At 39.1% G+C, this 24,322-nt stretch overlaps 1 protein-coding gene and 1 long non-coding RNA gene across 8 annotated transcripts in view; both read right to left on the bottom strand.

The window, feature by feature from the left end:
- The window catches only part of ntng1a (netrin g1a), a 197,376-nt gene that overhangs the window by 120,612 nt on the left and 52,442 nt on the right, over positions 1-24,322 (bottom strand). The window lies entirely within an intron of this gene.
- The window catches only part of LOC125140900, a 25,025-nt gene continuing 12,588 nt past the window's right edge, over positions 11,886-24,322 (bottom strand). The window contains exons 2-3 of the long non-coding RNA XR_007140217.1: positions 22,051-22,077; positions 11,886-11,930 (exon numbers count right to left, since the gene is read on the bottom strand). This is a non-coding gene — a long non-coding RNA (uncharacterized LOC125140900). The remainder of the gene's footprint in view (positions 11,931-22,050; positions 22,078-24,322) is intronic.

Genomic DNA, 24,322 nt, shown 5'->3' with positions numbered 1-24,322 from the left:
CTCACTGTTACTGTCACTACTATTACTGTTAGTGTTATAACACTCACTGTTACTGTCACTACTATTACTGTTAGTGTTATAACACTCACTGTTACTGTCACTACTATTACTGTTAGTGTTATAACACTCACTGTTACTGTCACTACTATTACTGTTAGTGTTATAACACTCACTGTTACTGTCACTACTATTACTGTTAGTGTTATAACACTCACTGTTACTGTCACTACTATTACTGTTAGTGTTATAACACTCACTGTTACTGTCACTACTATTACTGTTAGTGTTATAACACTCACTGTTACTGTCACTACTATTACTGTTAGTGTTATAACACTCACTGTTACTGTCACTACTTTTACTGTTAGTGTTATACCTCACTGTACTCGTCACTCTGTTACGTTTCGTGTGTATAACACTCACTGTTACTGTCACTACTATTACTGTTAGTGTTATAACACTCACTGTTACTGTCACTACTTTACTGTTAGTGTTATAACACTCACTGTTACTGTCACTACGTTTTACTGTTAGTGTTATAACACTCACTGTTACTGTCACTACTATTACTGTTAGTGTTATAACACTCACTGTTACTGTCACTACTATTACTGTTAGTGTTATAACACTCACTGTTACTGTCACTACTATTACTGTTAGTGTTATAACACTCACTGTTACTGTCACTACTATTACTGTTAGTGTTATAACACTCACTGTTACTGTCACTACTTTTACTGTTAGTGTTATAACACTCACTGTTACTGTCACTACTATTACTGTTAGTGTTATAACACTCACTGTTACTGTCACTACTATTACTGTTAGTGTTATAACACTCACTGTTACTGTCACTACGTTTACTGTTAGTGTTATAACACTCACTGTTACTGTCACTACTATTACTGTTAGTGTTATAACACTCACTGTTACTGTCACTACTTTTACTGTTAGTGTTATAACACTCACTGTTACTGTCACTACTATTACTGTTAGTGTTATAACACTCACTGTTACTGTCACTACTATTACTGTTAGTGTTATAACACTCACTGTTACTGTCACTACTATTACTGTTAGTGTTATAACACTCACTGTTACTGTCACTACTATTACTGTTAGTGTTATAACACTCACTGTTACTGTCACTACTATTACTGTTAGTGTTATAACACTCACTGTTACTGTCACTACTATTACTGTTAGTGTTATAACACTCACTGTTATGTCACTACGTTTACTGTTAGTGTTATAACACTCACTGTTACTGTCACTACTATTACTGTTAGTGTTATAACACTCACTGTTACTGTCACTACTGTTTACTGTTAGTGTTATAACACTCACTGTTACTGTCACTACTATTACTGTTAGTGTTATAACACTCACTGTTACTGTCAATACTATTACTGTTAGTGTTATAACACTCACTGTTACTGTCATACTATTACTGTTAGTGTTATAACACTCACTGTTACTGTCACTACTATTACTGTTAGTGTTATAACACTCACTGTTACTGTCACTACTTTACTGTTAGTGTTATAACACTCACTGTTACTGTCACTACTATTACTGTTAGTGTTATAACACTCACTGATACTGTCAATACGTTTACTGTTAGTGTATATTACTATTACTATCTCCCTGTTACAAAAAAAAGAGAATTAGTTACAATGATTATATTATTATATTGATAATGATATAATATTTCTATTATATTGCTAGAAATGATATTGTTATTACATTATATTAGATACACAAACGCTTTTATTGTTGCTATTGTTACTTTTATCATTAGTCTTAATCTTACTCTTGTTTTTATTGTTATATAACTATTAGCAGTGCTATTAGTATTAGCTGTACAGATCCTGTAAAGTGTCACTGTCTAGGTAATTATGTTACTATAAACAATGTGATATTTTGTATACACTACACACACACACACACACACACACACACACACACACACACACACACACACAGACATACACATACACATACACAGGCCCTTTTCATTTGTACATTTTTCTGCAGAAATGTTGCTCTCAGTCACACAGCTACAGAGATGCACACATGAGAAGAAGTGTTCAAGAGTGAGAGTGAGGATGAGGAGGGATGAGGAGGCGGGGTTTACAGCCAGGTAATGAGTGACAGGCTGTGATGCTTAGTGATGCTACAGTAAGCATGTTGCTAAGCTTTGCATGTGTGTTTGTGTGGTGTGTGTGTGAGAGAGAGATGAGAGAGGGAGAGAGAGAGAGAGAGAGAGAGAGAGAGAGAGAGAGAGAGAGTGAGTGAGTGAGATGGCATAATGAGATGGAGCGAAAGGCCCACTGACCTATACACACATTCTCATCGTTGAGCTCGGCCGAAGCATTGCGGTAGAAGCCCACCTTGCAGAGCTGACAGTGCTGCCCCCTAGTGTTGTGCCTACAGCTCACGCAAATCACCATGTTTAACAGCTCGATGTGGCTGCAGCGGTTCGAGTGGCCGAAACACTCGCAGTCTTGCACACAGGGAGAGAAATGGGACCGGGTCTGTAAGCCAGTTGTGTGTGTGTGTGTGTGTGTGTGTGTGTGTGTGTGTGTGTGTGTGTGTGTGTGTGTGTGCGTGTGTGTGTTGCCACGGCTCATGCTTGGCTCAAAAAATGCAGAATGACGGGTCGCTTTAAGACTCACGATAAAGCAATGGTATTGGTTAAGGTTCAATGTGTGTGTGCATGTGTGTGTGTGCTCAATGTGTGTGTGTGTGTTTGTGTGTGTGTGTGTTTGTGTGTGTACACGCTAGCTTTGTTAAATTTAGGAAGACAGATGTTGATTGCCTTAGGAGTCATAATGTGTGTTTATGTCTCAGCAAGGTGCTTTGGATCATGACTGTGTCTAAGCGCGCGCGTGCGTGTGTATGTGTGTGTGTGTGTGTGTGTGTGTGTGTGTGTGTGTGTGTGTGTGTATACGCATGCTCGGTTAGGATGCTTCAAGAACCAAGAGAAAGCGCATGTGTGAGTATGTTAGCAAGGCGCTGATGTTTGAGCACACGTTACCAGATGATGATGATGATGATGCTGATGATGATGATGCTGATGATGATGATGCTGATGATGAAGAAAAGAGGAACATGGAGGAAGTGTTACACAATAAGACAATTAGATACAATCTTCAACCACGTAGGATTGAAAATTCCATCCAGTTGAGTTTGTTATAACACTAGTGTAGAAACGTTACTGTGCTCTAATCACAACCAATTATCTTCTTTAGAAAGCAGGTAGAATTAAACAAAAATAATTAATTAAATCTCCTGCAGTTATGTTTCTAAACAGAAGAGTTTCTCAGATCTGTGTACGATGCTGAGGACCGAACGAGTACCGAGAAACTATTTTAGCATTCTTTCTCTTTTTCTCTCTTTCTCACTTCGTTTTCATTCTTTTCTTCATTTTTTTCTTAATACATAAACATACACTGTATTAGTGCCTATCTTTTCAGTTCTTTCTTTCTGTATATTTTATTTTCTATATTTCTTTGATGTTTCTGTATTCGTTTTCCTGATCGGTAGTGCTGTTTGAGAGTAGTTTATGTATTGAGGGTGTATTTTGATTTGCGGCTTTGAGGCTATTGAGTGGAGGGCTGGCGGCTATGTGGCGTATGAGGGATGAGGGATGTGAGGGTAGCGGAGGTGGAGGGAGGGAGGGTTTCTTTTAGGGTCTTGTCTCTGCTTTTCTTTCTTTCTTCTTCTTTCTTTCTCTATTTCGATTTCTTTCTTTCTTTCTTTCTTTTATTTCTTTCTTTTTCTCTCTCTCTATCTTTTTCTTTCTTTCTTCTTTCTTTTCTTTCTTCTTTCTTTCTTTCTTCTTTCTTTTTTCTTTCTCTCTGTTTCTTTCTTTCTCTCTCTTTCTTTCTTTCTTTCTTCTTTCTTTCTCTTATTCTTCTTTCGTTTTCTTCTTCTTCTTTCTTTTTCTTATCTTTTTCTTTTTTCTCTCTTTCTTTCTTTCTTTCTTTCTTTCTTTCTTTCTTTCTCTTTCTTTCTTTCTTTCTTTCTTTCTTTCTTTCTTTCTTTCTCTCTGTTTCTTTCTTTCTTTCTTTCTTTCTTTCTTTCTTTCTTTCTTTCTTTCTTTCTATTTCTTTCTTTCTTTCTTTCTTTTTCTCTGTTTCTTTCTTTCTATCAGTGAGATTAGATTACACTAAACATCACTTTTGATTTCAGCTCAAACTGTCAGTCACATGATTGTGTATATTAGTCACATGATTGTGTATATTAGTCACATGACTGTGTATATTAGTCACATGATTGTGTATATTAGTCACATGACTGTGTATATTAGTCACATGACTGTGTATATTAGTCACATGACTGGATCCCTGTTGGCTTATCAGAAAGATTAACAGTGTAACCTGAGGTGGTTTATTAAACCCGCTCTGGTGATAATATAATAAAGCAGGGTATCGGCACACAGGAGCTGGAGCTCCGGCAGGCAGCCCTACATTCCCCATGTTCCAGTCCCTACATACATCCCAAAATAACAAAGCTTTCCAGGTCACAGATAAGAAGCGCTGTGCCCTACTGTACCTATCCTCCCTAGATCAGACGAGCCCAGTCGCCGGGGCTGTATTGATTCTGTCTATCAGTCGCACTCTGACTAATCACACGTCCTTATCTGGAGTAAAGGAAATATTTCGCATCTATTCATCTTCAATAAAGTTTCCCTCAGAACAGAATCGTGACTCGTCCCAGTTTCGCACCAGACACAGATCGGGAATGGGGGAGGGGTCTGACTCGACTCCACTCGACTCCGCTCGGATTTTTATACATAGACCGGAATAATGCACAAAAAATATCACTAAGAAAAGCAGACGAGAGAATTCACAAACCATCAAAGTGTGAGGAGATAAGACAAGATCTCTCTCTTATCACTTCTCTTCTCATCTCTCTTACTCGCAAACCTTTCTTTCTGTCCATTTCACCAGTTCTTTCTTTCTTTCTTTCTTTCTTTCTTTCTTTCTTGTCTTTTTCCTTTTTTTATTCACCAATTTTCTCCTCTCTCTTTTGTCACTCTCACCTTGCTTGCTCTCTCTCTCTCTCTCTGTCTCTCTCTGTCTCTCTCTCTTTCTGACTCTGTCTGTCTCTCCATCTCTCCTCTCTCTTTTTCTCTGTTTAATACAAATGAAGTTAAAAGCTTTTAAAGCTTTGAGCAGTAATCTCACCCCTTAGCTCAATCTTGACCAATCAGAGCACTAGACCCCAGTCAGATTAAGTGTGTGTGTGTGTGTGTGTGTGTGTGTGTGTGTGTGTGGGGGGGGGGGTGGGTGGGTGTGTGTGGGTGTGTGTACCAATTTGAGTGTGCTTGGTGAAGTCACCACATTTCTGTCTGTGTTTGTGCGCAGGGCTTTCATTATCAGGATCCAGATTGAGGTCAGGTCCCGCCCCCCCCCACAAACACACACACATGCATGCACGCACACACGCGCGCGCGCGCACACACACACACACACACACACACACACACACACACACACACACACACACACACACACACACACACACAACCAGACAGTCCACAGAGTGAAGCGGCAAGTCCAAAGCTGCCTGGATGTGTCAGTCATTCACAATCCATCTCTCTCTCTCTCTCTCTCTCTCTCTCTCTCTCTCTCTCACACACACACACACACACACACACACACACACACACACACACACACACACACAAACACACACACACACAGAGCTTGAGGATATCTAATGATCCTGAGTGCATGACCACCAGCTTTTGTATTTCATCACTAACCCTAATGTCAGTTCAGATTTGAAACTTTTCAATCGACTCAACAGTGATTTATTTACTCAGACAATAACACACTGCTTATACATCTACATCCTTCTCTTTCTCTCATCTCTCTTCTTCCTTTTTTATCCCTTATCTCTATTTTTCCCCTTTCCCCTTTTTTCCACATACATACAAACATACATACACACACACACACACATACACATACATACACACACACACATACAGCTTTCTATATGTTTTTTAATTATTCATAATTCTTAATCATATTCATAATTATTGTTCCTTTATTTCTCTCTTTTTCTCCTTTCACTTTCTTTATCTTTCACTTCTTTTCATTCTTGTCTTCTATTATGACTTTTTATACATTTCTTCATATTATTTATTCATTCAACCTTATATCTTTCTTTCTTTCTTTCTTTCTTTCTTTCTTTTCTTTCTTTCTTCTTTATGACAAATTTATGATTCACATGGGATCAAACAGCTAAACAATATTATACAATGCTTTAGTGTGCCACTTTATTTTTACTAGCTGAGTCTCCTACATCATACTGAAAGATCCGAGGAGGTTGAAAGCAAAAGACTTGTTATTCTTTGAAAATTGAGGATTGTGGGAAATTTTTTTTTACAAGTGCTGTCTCTTAGCATGTTGGTTCAGTTGCCACATGAGACGCTGTGTATGATGTTTGCATATGATATCAATGCGAGCGCTTCCGGAAAAGCACACAAACTTTGTGCTTCATACAAGAAATGTGAAAATGCCCCTAGACCTACAGCACCTTGAGATTAGTTGATGAACTCCACATGTGCACTCAGGAACATCTGTCATTCAGTAACAAATAAAGGTTTTGGAGCCAAATATTAAAGCGCTATTTACGAGTCCTTTAAGTGACACACCTTATTCATCCAACTAGCCCACTCTCACAGTCAGGAGCTCACTCAGGTGTGTAAAAAAACAAACAAAAGAAAAAGGAACTGGAAAATCGCAGGGTAAGTTTTGATTGCAAATACAGGATTAATTTCAGATTCATACAGTAGAACTTTCGCAGTAAAATATCTGTAATGAATCTGTTTGAACTCCTACCTCTCTGAACGGGAGGACACGGTGGGCAAATCAACCTGAGGAGCTACTGCACATATTACAGAGAACACAAAACAACAAACAAAAAACAAACAAACAAACATAAATAATTAAATGAAGCATGATTAATTAGACATAAATCAATTCTTATTATGACTTTAAAAGATATTTTAACACAAGACAGTGACAATGTGAGTGTGATATGCCAACATGCTGTACACGTGAAACATTATTTACAGCTTTCCTCTTTCGGGAGTTCTTTTCATGATGAATGAGTCAAAATTGGGATTTTGTATATTATACCTATAATACATAGTATTTAGAATAAGATTACATTAAACTCAACATTTTTTTGGGTATTCAGGTATAAAAATGCACTTAATTGCACTTTATATTTCCCACAAGCCAAGCTCGAGAGACTATAGGTCTGTGGAGTATTTAGTACTGGGACAATTTCTCTCTAGAACTCTATGTTTTCCAAAGCATTATTATCTCATGCATAGCTAAAACAGTTTTCTCAATAAAGAGTAAAAACTAAGATGAATAACCAAATTATGAATGTGCATACAAATGATAATACATTATTTAAACAAAACACAAACACCACAATAATTCAAGAGCAATATATCATCAGAAGAGACCCTACAAACTCATCAATCCTGACCAAACCATATACACATACAAACTCACAATCCTGACCCAACCCTACACCATACAAATCATCATTCCTGACCAAACCCTACACCCTACAAACTCATCAATCCTGACCAAACCTACACCTACAAACTCATTAATCCTCACCAAACCCTACACCCTACAAACTCATCATTCCTGACCAAACCCTACACCCTAACAAAACTATCAATCCTGACCCAAACCCTACACCCTAACAAACTCATCATTCCTGACCAAACCCTACACCCTACAAACGCATCAATCCTGACCAAACCCTACACCCCTACAAAACTCAACATTCCTGACCAAACCCTACACCCTACAACTCATCATTCTGACCAAACCTACACCCCTACAAACTCATCAATCCTGACCAAACCCTACATACCGCATACTATCATTCCTGAGCAAACCCTACACCCTACAAACTCATAAATCCTGGACCAAAACCCTACACCCTACAAACTCATCATTCATGACTACACCCTACAAACTCATCCAATCCTGACCAAACCTACACCCTACAAACTCATCATTCCTGACCAAACCCTACACCCTACAAACTCATCAATCCTGACCAAACCCTACACCATACAAACTCATCATTCCTGACCAAACCCTACACCCTACAAACTCATCAATCCTGACCAAACCCAACACCATACAAACTCATCAATCCTGACCAAACCCTACACCCTACAAACTCATCAATCCTGACCAAACCCTACACCATACAAACTCATCAATCCTGACCAAACCCTACACCATACAAACTCATCATTCCTGACCAAACCCTACACCCTACAAACTCATCAATCCTGACCAAACCCAACACCATACAAACTCATCAATCCTGACCAAACCCTACACCCTACAAACTCATTAATCCTCACCAAACCCTACACCCTACAAACTCATCATTCCTGACCAAACCCTACACCCTACAAACTCATCAATCCTGACCAAACCCTACACCCTACAAACTCATCAATCCTGACCAAACCCTACACCCTACACCCTACAAACTCATCAATCCTGACCAAACCCTACACCCTACAAACGCAACATTCCTGACCAAACCCTACACCCTACAAACTCATCATTCCTGACCAAACCCTACACCCTACAAACTCATCAATCCTGACCAAACCCTACATACCGCATATTCATCATTCCTGAGCAAACCCTACACCCTACAAACTCATCAATCCTGACCAAACCCTACACCCTACAAACTCATCATTCCTGACCAAACCCTACACCCTACAAACTCATCAATCCTGACCAAACCCTACACCCTACAAACTCATCAATCCTGACCAAACCCTAAACCCTACAAACTCATCATTCCTGACCAAACCCTACACCCTACAAACTCATCATTCCTGACCAAAACCCTACATACCGCATACTCATCATTCCTGACCAAACCCTCACCCCTACAACTCATCATTCCTGACCCAAAAACCCTACACCCTACAAACTCATCATTCCTGACCAAACCTACACCCTACAAACTCATCATCCTGACCAAACCCTACACCCCTACAAAACCTCATTCCTCACCAAACCCTACACCCTACAAACTCATCATTCCTGACCAAACCCTACACCCTACAAAACTAATCACTCCTGACCAAACCCTACATACCGCATACTCATCATGTCCTGAGCAAACCCTACACCCTACAAACTCATCATTCTCACCAAACCCCTACACCCTACAAAACTCATCATTCCTGACCAACCCCTACACCCTACAAACTCATCATTCCTGACCAACCCTACATACCGCATACTCCTCATTCCTGACCAACACCCTACACCCTACCAACTCATTAATCCTGACCAACCCCTAACCCCTACAAACTCATCATTCCTGAGCAAAACCCTACACCCTACAAACTCATCAAACCTGACAAAACCCTACACCCTACAAACTCATCAATCCTGACCAAACCCTACACCCTACAAACTCATCAATCCTGACCAAACCCGACACCCTAACAAACTCATCATTCCTGACCAAACCCTACACCCTACAAACTCATCAATCCTGACCAAACCCTACACCCTACAAACTCATCAATCCTGACCAAACCCTACACCCTACAATTTCAACATTCCTGACCAAACCCTACACCCTACAAACTCATCATTCCTGAGCAAACCCTACACCCTACAAACTCATCATTCCTGACCAAACCCTACATACCGCATACTCATCATTCCTGACCAAACCACTACACCCCTACAAACTCATCATTACTGACCAAACACTACACCCTTCAAACTAATCAATCCTGACCATACCCTACTCCTTACAAACTCATCAATCCTGACCAAACCCTACACCCTACAAACTCATCATTCCTGACCAAACCCTACACCCTACAAAACTCATCACTTCCGTACCAAACCTACACCCTACAAACTTATCATTCCTCAACCAAAACCTACACCCTACAAACTCATCAATCCTGACCAAACCCTACACCCTACAAACTCATCAATTCCTGACCAAACCCTACACCCCTACAAACTCATCAATCTGACCAAACCCTACACCTACAAACTCATCATTCCTGACCAAACCCTACACCCTACAAACCTCATCATTCCTTACCAAAACCCTACACCCTACAAACTGATTCATCCTCACCAAACCCTACACCCTACAACTCATCATTCCTCACCAAACTCTACACCCTACAAACTCATCATTCCTCACCAAACCCTACACCACACCAAACTGATCATTACTGACCAAACCCTACTCCTTACAAACCCAACCTTCCTTAAACACTCCTTCATTATAGAAACCAATCCTTTCTATCCCACCTCTACAAACGTATCCTTTCTGAACAACCCCTTCACTGAACATATCTACCATTTCTAAACCACCCCTACACTCTACAAACAAATCTTTTCACAACAAGCCCAACACCTGACAAACTGATCTTTCTGAACCACCCCTACAGCATACAAACCCATACTTCCTGACCAACCTCTACACCCTACAAACCAATCTTTGCTGACCAATATCTACACCCTACAAACCCATATTTACTGTCAAATCCCTACACTGTATAAACCAGCCTCTTCTAACAAATCTCAACATCTTACAAACTCCTCTTTCCTGAACCACCCCTACAGCCTACAAAGCCATCCTTCTTCACCAACCCCCTAGACCCTGAAAACCCATCTTTACAATTCAACCGTTACATTCTAACAACAAAACTCTATTGACAAAACCCCATTTGTAATTGCAACCTCTACATCTTATAAATCTACATTTACTGACCAGCACCTACAACTTAGACACCTATCCTTCCTGACCAAACATAGATCCTTTAATGATCAATCCTACAACTAAACACCAACTCTTTCTGATGAACACCCCCGTGCCCCCTGTAACCAGTTCATGGTTAACACAAACAAAACCCTTAAACACTGACCCCGAAACACATTCTTCATGATCTTTCCCACGACACTCTGCTCACCCATCTTTATTGACCAACATCCTAAACCCCCATTCTTTAGAATAACCTTACATCCTATACCCCACACTACCCATCCATCACAACCAACTCGTATGTCTTTGTCACCCATTGTTAGGATTAATCCTGACACCCTACATATTGACTAATGACCAACTGCTACACAATACCACCACCTCCTTCACTATAAACCACCCCCTTTATTATAGTCACTGATGATAATTACTTTAGTTCTTTGTGATGTCTCGACCATATGTACCCATTCTTTACCACTGACCTCACAGTACACCCCAAACACCTGCTTAACTGGTATGGCCTATTTTATGTTCAGTGTTCCTACACTCTTTATACCAAACTTTTATAGTTGACCCCCATCACCCTACAAACCAAATGTCTCCAAGATTTTTGCTGCACTTGTTACATTTTTCCTCTATTCTTTATCTGTGCTGAAAAGAAAATCGAGACTCTGCACAGTCCCCCTGCAAAATAATGAAGTCTCAAAGTGTGCTGAAACTGGAGCAAGTGTGTATGTGTGTGTGTCTGTGCAGGAAAAGAGGTCTGCTGTTTCGTATAGCTGTATCTCATTGCTGCTTTCAGACTTGTCAGAGTGCCTCGTGCAGGAGTGAGACAGAAGGAAGAAAGCAAAAACAAGTTTGACCAGTTGGAGGTTGTCAAGACTTTCGCCTGACAGCACAGCAAACAAGAACCCCTACTAAAAATTGGCAGGCTGAATCTCTGGTGATTTCATTCAACTCAGTACAGACTGCTGTGTGTGGCAGATCTGGGGGTAAAAAAGAAAAAAATAAATAAACAAAGGAAACAGTATTTTGTCTGAGTTGGAAGTGTATCCTACCTTGATTTCGGTTAGCAACACCTAGAGATGAAACATTCTGCCGGACTGTATGCAATCAGGAGAGACGAGGAGTTGTTAGAATAGACCTTATTGTGTGATCAATCAGATGCACTAAAAATGGATCTAGGTTGGACCAGGTGGACACAGACATGGCTAAACACACACACACAGCTATGGCTTGGGTTTTGCAAAACTCTCTTGCACGACAGGGAACCGCCAAACCTGACAGAAAACAAGCAGTAGATGCATCCCAAAACCAGTCGCGCATGTTCATTGTATGTAATTTGATATGTTTCATGGCTTTCTTGGCATCAGATGGGATGAAAAAAGAGAAGAGGGGAATGACCTAGCGTCAGTGAGTTTGTGCGACGCTAGTCGAGATCGCTATGTTGATCTGCATGCCTTGCACAACGTCTGCCTCTATATTTAGAAAACCTGCACTTCAATTCATCAAATCGATTATTCAATCGATATCTAATTACGCGACATTTCTGGAAGAAAGAATAACAATGAATTAGCAGAGTGAGAAGGCGCCGGTGGGCGCTAATGACGGATCTTCGTAATTACATACAATTCTTCATTTCCTCCAAGAGAGGGCGGAAATGCTAGACGGCTAGGGATGAAGAAGTCTCCTGTCAAGCTCAGTAGCATAAAAAAAACAACTCTGTCCAAACTCTCAGTCACTGTGAGCTAATAATCATGAATTTCCTCATGCCTGAGCCCCAGTATGTGGTTTTATGCTACCAGTGCAGTGAGAGAAAATCCTGCTCTTGTTTAAGGTGATGTTTCTTTTATTATATGATGCACCTGATCGATGGATTCATGGGTGCAAGAGAACTTATTTTCTTTTAGTTCAAGCTTTGATTATAAAGTGTAAAATGTAAAATAAAAACAAATAAAACTTATAACTGATGTCAAAGTAATAAAGCGTTATGGATAGGTAATGCTAATACTGAAAAAAAAAACATGTGAATGGTGCAAGCTAACGTCTTCTTTCCTTTAGACGGACTCATTCTTTTCTCCTTTTTTTTTACATGCTCTCAAATTAAGAAGTGCATACACCCTTAAAAATATTTAACCAGTAAATTAGTGATTTGAAACATCAAATCTTTGGCTAATTGTGTTATTACATTTTGTTTTTCATGCTAGTAGAGTATGCTAAATGTATTATATATAGCTAAGCTAAGGTAAGCTATGGTATATAGCAAAGTTATATACCTTAGCTCTATATATATATATATATATATATATATATATATATATATATATATATATATATATATATATATATATACAAAGTCATTTAGCATTGGTAGGTAAGGTAAGCTAAGGTACAGTATATAGCAAAGTTGTTTGAAGGATCCCTTGAAGGATTCTCCCAGGTCATTTTCTGGCAACGCCCACTAGCTAGCACCACAAACCCCCACATCAAAATGAAAAACTGGGCAGGTTGACAGTTAGCATGTACTTAAAACTCTAAAAACATGGTGAGTATAGATCTAATAAAGTAATAAAATTATCTAGTGCTGGATTACACCGACTAAGAAGGGCCTTTTAAAAAGTAATGGACATCAATGGAAACATTTTTCTTGCCAAGAAAGAGTTTCAGGACTAAGTAATTAATCAATGCAGGAAAGTGTTGGAAGTGCAGACGCTTATGTTTAGCAGCTGAATCTAAAGGAAAAAGAAACACCAACTGTGCAGAGAGCAGAGAGGACACACTTAACCATTCAACCTCATTCTCTCAAAAACGCTGAGCATATGGATGAGTATTTCAGTCGTATAGCTTTCTGTAACGCTCTCGTCACGCTTACATTCCCCCGAGGACCCGAAGACGGGAAAACACAGGCCGAAAAAAAACAAAAAAACAAATGAAACAAATGAATTCCTCCGAAGCTGAATTAGAACCTGATTAGCTCCGATGCTCACACGCCTGTATGCTTTGTTTATTTTTGTTGTGTGAAAATTAAAAAAAAAAAAACAGGTAAAATCATCTTAAAGAGGAGCGACTGCGTTTAATCAGCGCCACTCCTTTAATGGAATGCAATCCTGTACAGCGTCTTAAAATATTAATTTTGCCCTAATACCCACAATAGGCAGGTCTCGGCAAAGCTTAATAAGCGGGAGATAGAATTGAGAAAAGTCAATAAGGAATTCAATTATGCTTACAAAGAAACTGCAGTGTTCATTTATTTTCTATTTTTTTTCCATCGGCGGGTTCACACATGCTCGAGTGTAATCTCGCTGTCCTCTAGGACGCCAATCGCTCGGCTGCCTGTCTGTACTGTAGCTCAGGCTGAGTGTTGGGTTGAGTTTTTGCTCAGTAAACACATTCATACACATACTAAGCTTGGTGAGAAAACAATCGGTGACTGATTGGTGTGTGTGTGTGTTTGTTTGTGTGTGCGCGTGTGAGGCTGGATGATAAATCCGTCCTCTCTTAACCTTTGTTTTTCCACCGACATAGTGATCATCTTGGCTGTATTTACACTGTAAATAAACGGCTGTGAAAATTAATAAATAAATAAATGCATAAATGAATAAATGAATGAATGAATGAATGAATGAATGAATGAATGAATAAATAAATAAATAAATAAATAAAATTCCTTTTCCATAACACTGGAGGACTGAAACTGAGGAACTCATCCGGCATCCTTGAGGTCAATGACAGCTTCAAGGGATGTGGACTGTATGAGTGTAATTTGTGGTTGTGCCACATGACACTTAAAGCTGTATAAAGGATGCTGGAGTCATAATGAATGAATGAATGTATTAAGTGTTGTAAAATAATTAAAATCTACCTGTTGGAATTATATATATATATATATATATATATATATATATATATATATATATATATATATATATATATATATATATATATATATATGTCATTATATAAGACAACATAAAATGAGATATATATACTGTAAGACTACATACTGGATCAAGTGCTATTTTTGAAGCTGTTTTAGAAGGACAAGTGATTCGGTTAAACCCAGAGATTAATGGGGTTCATTACAGATCATTCATGCAGTATTATATATTTGACAGGAAAAAAAAAAATAATTAAATAAAGGCGGTGACTTCTACACACAAAACCTCTGCAAACATCAGAGGCATAAATTCCACACAGGTCATTTAAATAACCTGAATTTTAAAGGCAGAAGTCTGTGAATAATAATAATAATAATAATAATAATAATAATAATAATAATAATAATAACATTATTATTGTTGTTGTTGTTATAATAATAATAGCAATAATAATAACAATTATTATTATTATTGTTATTATTATTATTAATAATAATAATAATAATAATAATAATAACAATAATAATAATAATACTTTTGAATAAAAAAGAAACAATAAAAAAAACACTTTTATTTATCCAGTCTGCATTTTCAAACCCTGAAATTTTTTCATTTATTTACTTTCATTATATAATATTTATTAAATTTAATTGACTTTAACTCAAGTAACATACAGAAGCCTTAGAGATGTAAACTCCACACAGGTGTTTTTAATAATCTGAATTCAACAGCCAGAAATTTAACTCAGTCACGTGTGCGACCCGACTCTGAATACAAGGAACGTTAAAAAATATTGACGCCGCATTCTAACCTAAGCCAAAACTCTGAATACGGCCCTGTGGCTTGTACTGTCATAGATATAAATCACTTTAAATAAATAAATAAATAAATAAATAAATAAATAAATAAATAAATAAATAAAAATCCTAAATAAATTCTGGGAAATTATAATATTTTATTCATTTGCAAAAAACGCATCGTTTAAAAGACCTGTATGTGAAAGCTGCTTAATGTATTGGCACCCCTTTACCAACTTCCTCATTGCAAAGTGAGCAAATATTAATTAATGAATTACTTCTACACTTATCATTGCACTGATATCACAGTTATGATGTAGGAACACCTATAAACTTACAAATTAGTGTTCGATTAGCTTGTCCTGACTTGAACGTTTTTCATTTTAGCGAGAATTCATTCCCAGGTAGAACATTTGTACTTGCAAAGGCATAAGATGTTTAATAAGTGTTGGTGGAATAGCAGGCTGTGTGGATGAACGTGTACATGAACATGTGGATGAACGACGGTAACGGCTCAAGGGAGAACATGGAAAGAACACAGCAGCGCATGCAACTAACACAAAGATACACACACACACACACACGCACACACACACACAACACACACAAACAGTAATGGAGGGTGAAAGACTGGGAGAATGGAAGGACGTCCACTTGGTTGTCCTCTGTCATTCATTTCTTTCTCACATCCTCATGTCTATGTCCTAAACTCTCTAGCATAGTTTGTTTAAGACTTTCAGGTTGTTTGTATTCATCCACACACATCATGGTGTTCTCTACACAAGTATTTCAGAAATATTTGAAGCTTTTAAGAAAGTTCCAGAAACCTTGGCTTAGACAGATATAGACAGATCATAATACAGCATCAAGTACTACAAAGATCTTTCTCTCATTAACTACAGCTTTATTCACCATATCTATATAGAGCCCTGGGGTTGTGCACGTGGCCAGTAGAACCTTTTCCCTCACAAAATTCAAGTAGCAATGTTATACCTTATTTTATTGTTGGCTCCTGTCGATCACTTCAGTTATTCATTCAAATAAATAAAAATTATTAGAATTTGCATTATCTTGAGGGCAATAAACTGAAGAAAATTTCAGAAAAGATCAAAGAGATGATTCCGTTTGTGGAAAACTGAAATGATTTTACATCCAACACAACACAGAACTGTCGTTTGTGTAGTAATACGTTTATATTAAGTTTTAATTTGGTACATTTTTGTAGTCTAAATTTGTTAAGAAGAAGAAGAAGAAGAAGAAGAAGAAGAAGAAGAAAAGAAAAGAAGAACTTAGATGAAGAAAAAGAAAAGAAGAAGAAGAAGGTGAAGAAGAAGACAAAGAAGGTGAAGAAAAAGACAAAGAAGAAGAAGAAGAAGAAGAGAAAGAAAAAGAAAAGAAGAAGAAGAAGAAGGAGAAGAAGAAGAAGAAGAAGAAGATCGACAACAACAAGAACAACAACAAGGCCTTAGACTGGAAGAACCCTATTGAACTCCTTTCAGTGAATCCTTTAAAATTATTTTTTATATAGAGTTCTACATACAAAGAAAATCCATCTCTCCTTCCTTCCTTCCTTCCTTTGTTCCTTCTCTTCCTCCCTCCTTCACTTAAATCCCTTCCTTCCTAAGTTCCTTCCTTCCTTCCTACTGTACAGTACTTTTCTTCATACACTAATGTTACTGAGTGATTTTGAAGTCCAGACCTATCATTTTTTTTGACCGTAATCTATCAACTAAATTTCTACAACTACAGACTTTCCTGAACTTTCTCCTTGACACCAGAAAGCCTCTACATTTCTGACCTGATAAAAAAAAAACTGCACCATCTTTACAGTTAAATCGTACAGAAAGCTCCGTTTACATCAGGTCACCAGATCTTACTGTGATTATCAGCATCGTCCATCATCCACATCAGTCTGTCTTATCATCTGAGGTACAGTCAGTTACGGAGCTCATAAACGAGACTCGTCCTCGTCTCTACGCTCTATCTGCTCCGGGGGCAAAACAATCGCTGATTCATTCACTGATTTCTGTTCTGTTGGTTTGTTATTAAAACAACAATTCAAATTTAATCTGTCGTTTAAACGTATTATGACGTCGTCCGTCGTCATGGACACAGAGCGTAAGTCTATCCGAAACTTGAACTTTTATAAAGACGGAATTAAAACAAGATGTTTTCATTTTTTTACACCTTTTTAAAAATAAGACGACAAATTAGCATATATTATCGCGGACAATTCGAATTCATCAAAAAGAAAACAAACAAACAGAAATTTCAGTTTCAAATATAATATTTACTAGAAATCGAGTCTGAGATCTGAACTAAATTTAAACTATGTGTAAAGTTCGTCGCAACAAACTTTGATGTTGGCTTTGACGAGGCAAGTATTCGCAAAGGCTGGTGCTTTTCGGAGGCAAGTGGACATAAGGGTCAGTGTTACTTTTAGAGGCAAGTGGACATAAGGGTCAGTGTTACTTTTAGAGGCAAGTGGACATAAGGGTCAGTGTTATTTTTAGAGGCAAGTGGACATAAGGGTCAGTGTTACTTTTAGAGGCAAGTGGACATAAGGGTCAGTGTTACTTTTAGAGGCAAGTGGACATAAGGGTCAGTGTTACTTTTAGAGGCAAGTGGACATAAGGGTCAGTGTTACTTTTAGAGGCAAGTGGACATAAGGGTCAGTGTTACTTTTAGAGGCAAGTGGACATAAAACTTGTGAAATCTAGTGGAGCGCTAGGGGGCCAAAACATTTGGAGGCCTTATTGTGCTGAGTGTTTTGATATCACATGCCCATGTTGTGCAAATTTTTTATTTTCACATGACATCACGTCTCGTCACGTGACATCATCAGAATAACCGTGAGGAAGTTCCCCTCATTGTTCTGAGTGATTTGATATGTCACATGTCCATGTTGTAAAAAAAAAAAAAAAGTTTTTTGATTTTGCTTATATATTGGGGGCGGGGCTGCGACACAACCGAAAGGCCAGTCGGTACACCAATTTAAACCTTTGTTCAGAGTATCACCCTAAACGATCTGGCCGAGTTTGGTGTAGAGAGTTCGAAAGCTTGCCGAGTTATAAACCTCCAAATTTTATAATGGGAGTCTATGGGAAAAAATGTCATTTTGAGACCCGGTACCGGAAGTACCGGTACTCGGATCGCTTAGAAAAGTAATAGCAATAAACGTGTGACGAGGGTCTAAAACATATCCGAATTTGGTGCATGTGGCTCGAAAGCCCTAGAGTTACTCTTGATATCTTTTTGTCTAAGCTTAAATAAGAAAACAGAATGTTGGCTTCTACAAAGCGACATAATGAGTATTATTTTTTATTACTTATTCAGACAGTTTATAAAACGATGTTACATATGAAATGAATGAAAAATCTATTCAACATGACGATGAGGTTGATCTTTCCTCATGACATTTGACCCCTAGATCTTGCTATTTGATTGGCCCCGGGGCCTGGCTGTGAGGGAGAGAGCTAATTATCTGCCCGAGCGTGCCGATCACAACGCATAGATTTCTCACTCGGATTTAAAATAGAATTGGGTCAGTAAACACGATCTCGCTCCTCCACCCGATATGCGGTTTTAAGGTTTATCCTTCACTTCCCCACATTATTAAGGTGGATATTTACCAGACCGGTGCTATTACAGAGCGATTTTCTGTGACGGGTAAAAAAGGAACAAACACGACTCCTGCGAAGGGCCGGAATTGAATCTGTGCTCCGTGTGGAGAACGGAGGCGTGTTTGCGCACCCTGCAGAGAAAGATCCAGAAGAATCCCCGAGAGAAAGGTGGTTTGATGTGGAAACAGCTGGTCTCTAGATGCACTTTGACTCGCTCAATATTTCTCTGGCTGCTGTTCTGCTATTGAGCCTCCCAGCTGCTGTAACTCGAGGCCCCCGGCTGGACTAGATAATGCCGCATTGCTCATATTAAAATGACCTTTTCCTCGTCGAGCTCGTGGAGACGGCTCGAGCTTCAATAAGTGCCTGTGTGTGTGTGTGTGTGTGTGTGTGTGTGTGTGTGTGTGTGTGTGTGTGTGTGCGCGCGCGCACACCCCATTTATTTATTTATAATACAAAATGAAAAAATATATATAAGTATATATAGAAATATAGTTCTCTAAGTAAATATATAATTTAATAATAGATCAAAAATGAATAAAATAAATCAAGGGGCTTCGGTATCACCTGACAGAAGCACATCGATGGCGCTAAGCTAGCTACACTAAGCTGTAATTAACTTGTGTTGAACAAAAAGTGCACACATGAGACTTTGTGTAATCCGTCAGGCTTAATAAATGAAAGTAAATTGTTATGTCATTTCCCTCACTGAAGAAGGCACACGCACGCACACACACACACACACACACACACACACACACACACACACACACACACACACACACACACACAGACACACAAACATACACACACACACACACACACACACACACACACACACACACACACACACACACACACACACACAGATAGACACACAAACCCAGACACACAAAAACACACACACAGACAGACACACAAACACACAGACACACAAAGACACAAAAACACACAAACACACACACACACACACACACACAGATAGACACACAAACACACACACCCAGACACACAAACACACACACAGACAGACACACAAACACACAGACACACACAAACACACACACACACACAGATAGACACACAAACACACAGACACACAAACACACAAACACACACACACACACCCAGACACACAAACACACACACAGACAGACACACAAACTCACAGACACACACAAACACACACACACACAATTACACACACACACACACACACGCACACACACACAGACAGACACACAAACACACACACACAGACAGACACACAAACATACACACAATTACACACAGACACACAATTACACACAGACACCCAGACAGGCAGACACACACACACCCAGATATACAGACAGGCACGCGCACACACGCACACACACACACACACACGCACACACACACACACACACACACACACACACACACACACACACACACACACACACACACAGACACACACACAAACACACACACAGACAGACACACAAACACACACACAAACACACCCAGACACACAAACACACGCACACACAGACAGGCAGACACACACACACCCAGATATACAGACAGGCACGCGCACACACACACACACACACGCACACACACACACACACACACACACACACACACACACACACACACACAGACACACACACAAACACACACACAGACAGACACACAAACACACACACAAACACACCCAGACACACAAACACACGCACACACAGACAGACAGACACACACACCCAGATATACAGACAGGCACGCGCACACACACACACACACACACACACACACGCACACACACACACACACACACACACAAATGATATTTGTGTATATATACTGAAAGAGAATCTTACAGATAAAAGCCGTATTTTGGATTAGATGTTTGATGTATGGATAGAAATAAATATATATTTCTTCGGTTTAAAATACAGTACAAGTTGAGGGGTCACTTTGGACCATAACACTTCTACATAATACTGTATATAATAATACTAATAATTAATGATTTGTTTTATTAAATATAAAAGCTTCAGTACATTTGGATGAAACTATGGTGTATATGTTCAAACTCCAGCCAGTTTGGCCCAAAGATTGTGTTTTAATCCCAATTCTGTCCAAAATACAGTTCATTTACTGTAAATTAGACTTAAAATGTAAGAATGACAGTCGATTCTATCTACAGTACGGTTATTTTAAACTAAATTACAGCCAAATTGTAAAAACAAACAAACAAACAAACAAACAAACAAACAAAAATTGCTAAAGATTTAGATTAATTTAATTTTAAACATTACATTTTTTTATTCTGTTTCTATACTTATCTAAAGTTGCTTTGAGACAATGTGAACTGTTAAAAGTGCAATACAAATAAAACTCTCCAATAATTCTATATTACAAGAATATAGAAACCCAAGAAGACCTTTAAGGGTCAAATCCGAACCGATTCTGTTTCTATCGACCCTGCAAACACTGTGCATCAAATGACCCTTTTCGTCTTCCACTTCCCATACATGGTCATGGTATTTCCTGTTTATGCTATTAGCAATTGTTCTGTTAGTCATTGTTTTTATTTTTTTTCTTGTCACCTTTCTCATTAAGGAACGTTACAACGTTACAGAACGTAAAGAACCCCCCCCCCTAGTTTATTTTATTTTCGCACCACTAAACCTTTAGCCCCTAGAATCACTCCTTAAACCTGCTCCCTAAGTGTCTGTTCCTGTGTTTTCTCTGTAAACTTTCTCATGAATGCCAACCTGTAACATATCAGTATTCTTACTCTTATGTCCTCCTTTAACGCTAATATCCAATCTATCCGATCTATTTCAGAAATGAATATCGGACACCAAGTGGACCTGAGGAGCGAAAGCCAAGCGTCATGCACTGCCTCGGATTATTGCACAAGATTTAGTTACTTACTCACTGGACCCACGTTATTCGGCACACCTGTAAAAGGAAAAAAAGAAGAAGAAGAAGAAGAGGGAGGGAGAGAGAGAGAGAGAGAGAGAGAGAGAGAGAGAGAGAGAGAGAGAGAGAGGATGTTAGCATTCTGCTAAGAGATATCTAACAGATCAAGGTTCTTTACTTGTCTCCTATATGTGTGATGTAATGTACTAAAATGTACTAAAATGTACAACAATTTCCCAAAGAAACATAAACAATAAAATAAATTAGAAAATTAAAAAAGAGAATAAAATGAAATATATATAAATATATAAAACTATAGTTTAGTAAAATAAAGTATGAGTTCTGATAAATGACCTCATCTCAGTGTTTGGATTTAAAACCTGCTGTTATCCAAATGTGTTCGACTGTCCAACTGTTTACCTGTCCACCTTCTCACCTGTCCACCTTCTCACCTGTCCACCTTCTCACCTGTCCACCTCCTCACCTGTCCACCTCCTCACCTGTCCACCTCCTCATCTGTCCACCTTCTCACCTGTCCACCTTCTCACCTGTCCACCTTCTCCCCTCCTCACCTGTCCACCTTCTCACCTGTTTGCCTCCTCATGTGTCCACCTTCTCACCTGTCCACCTCCTCACCTTCTCACCTGTCCACTTTCTCACCTGTCCACCTTCTCACCTGTCCACCTCCTCACCTGTCCACCTTCTCACCTGTCTACCTGTCCACCTTCTCACCTGTCCACCTTCTCCCCTCCTCACCTGTCCACCTTCTCGCCTGTTTGCCTCCTCACCTGTCCACCTTCTCCCCTCCTCACCTGTCCACATTCTCGCCTGTTTGCCTCCTCACCTGTCCACCTTCTCCCCTCCTCACCTGTCCACCTTCTCGTCTGTTTGCCTCCTCACCTGTTCACTTTCTCACCTGTTCAAATGTCCACCTTCTCACCTCCTCACCTGTCCACTTGTTCGCCTTTTCACCTGTCCACATTTTCACCTTTTCTGTAATTTCTTTATTTCTTCTCTCGTCTCAAGCCGCATTACTTGTACGACCAGCACATCACACTTCTACAGAAATGTGTTTACTAAACAAAACTCTACATTGTCATTAGAATTGAAATGATTGTTTTACTGTTTTGAAAAATAAATACAGAAAAGTTGGGAAATAATTTCAGAATTGTTTCATTAAAAAAAACTTTGTGCTGTTTTATCATCCATTCATCTTCAGTAAGTACTTTATTCTGGGCTGCTGGACCTGGAGACGTTCCCAGGAATACTGGGTGCCAGGTGGAAGAATTCACACTGGATGAGATGCCAGGAAACCATGGATACACACAAGCACACACACACACACACACACACACACACACACACACACACACACACACACAATTCTAAACTAAAAAATGTTTTTGTTTGTTGGAGATGATTCAATTAGATTTGATCAATTCGGGGAAAAAAAACACAAAACAAACTTTCGTTTTTCAGTTGAAATGAATTATGTAAAACAACAATGACAGACAGACTGACAAATAGACAGATAGATAAACAGACAGACAGACAGACAGACAGACAGACAGACAGACAGACAGACAGACAGATAGATCGATAGATAGATAGATAGATAGATAGATAGATAGATAGATAGATAGATAGATAGATAGATAGATAGATAGATAGATAGATAGATAGATAACAAAAACTTTGACTTAGGATAAAATAGTCATCATTTCTACCTGTAATGTAATTTATGAGAAAACCACAACACACACACACACACACACACACACACACACGGACACAGTAACACACACACACACACACACACACACACACACACACACACACACTGACACAGTAACACACACACACACACACACACACACACACACACACACACACACACACACAGACACACACACGGACACAGACACACACACACACACACACACACGCACACACACACACACACACACACACACACACACACACACGCACAAACACACACACACACACACACGCACAAACACACACACACACCAAACACCACAACTGCACACACACACACACACCACACACACACACCACATACACACACAACCACACACACACACAGACAACACATACACACACACACACACAGACACACACACAGACACACAGACACACCACACACACACACACACACACACGCACACGCACACGCACACGCCACACACAACAACACACAAACACACACACACGCACACACAACACACACACACACAAATACACCACACACACACACACACAC

The sequence above is a fragment of the Tachysurus fulvidraco genome, chromosome 3, assembly GCF_022655615.1.
Source record: "Tachysurus fulvidraco isolate hzauxx_2018 chromosome 3, HZAU_PFXX_2.0, whole genome shotgun sequence".
Taxonomy (NCBI): domain Eukaryota; kingdom Metazoa; phylum Chordata; class Actinopteri; order Siluriformes; family Bagridae; genus Tachysurus; species Tachysurus fulvidraco.
This window is presented reverse-complemented; position numbering and strand designations above follow the sequence as displayed.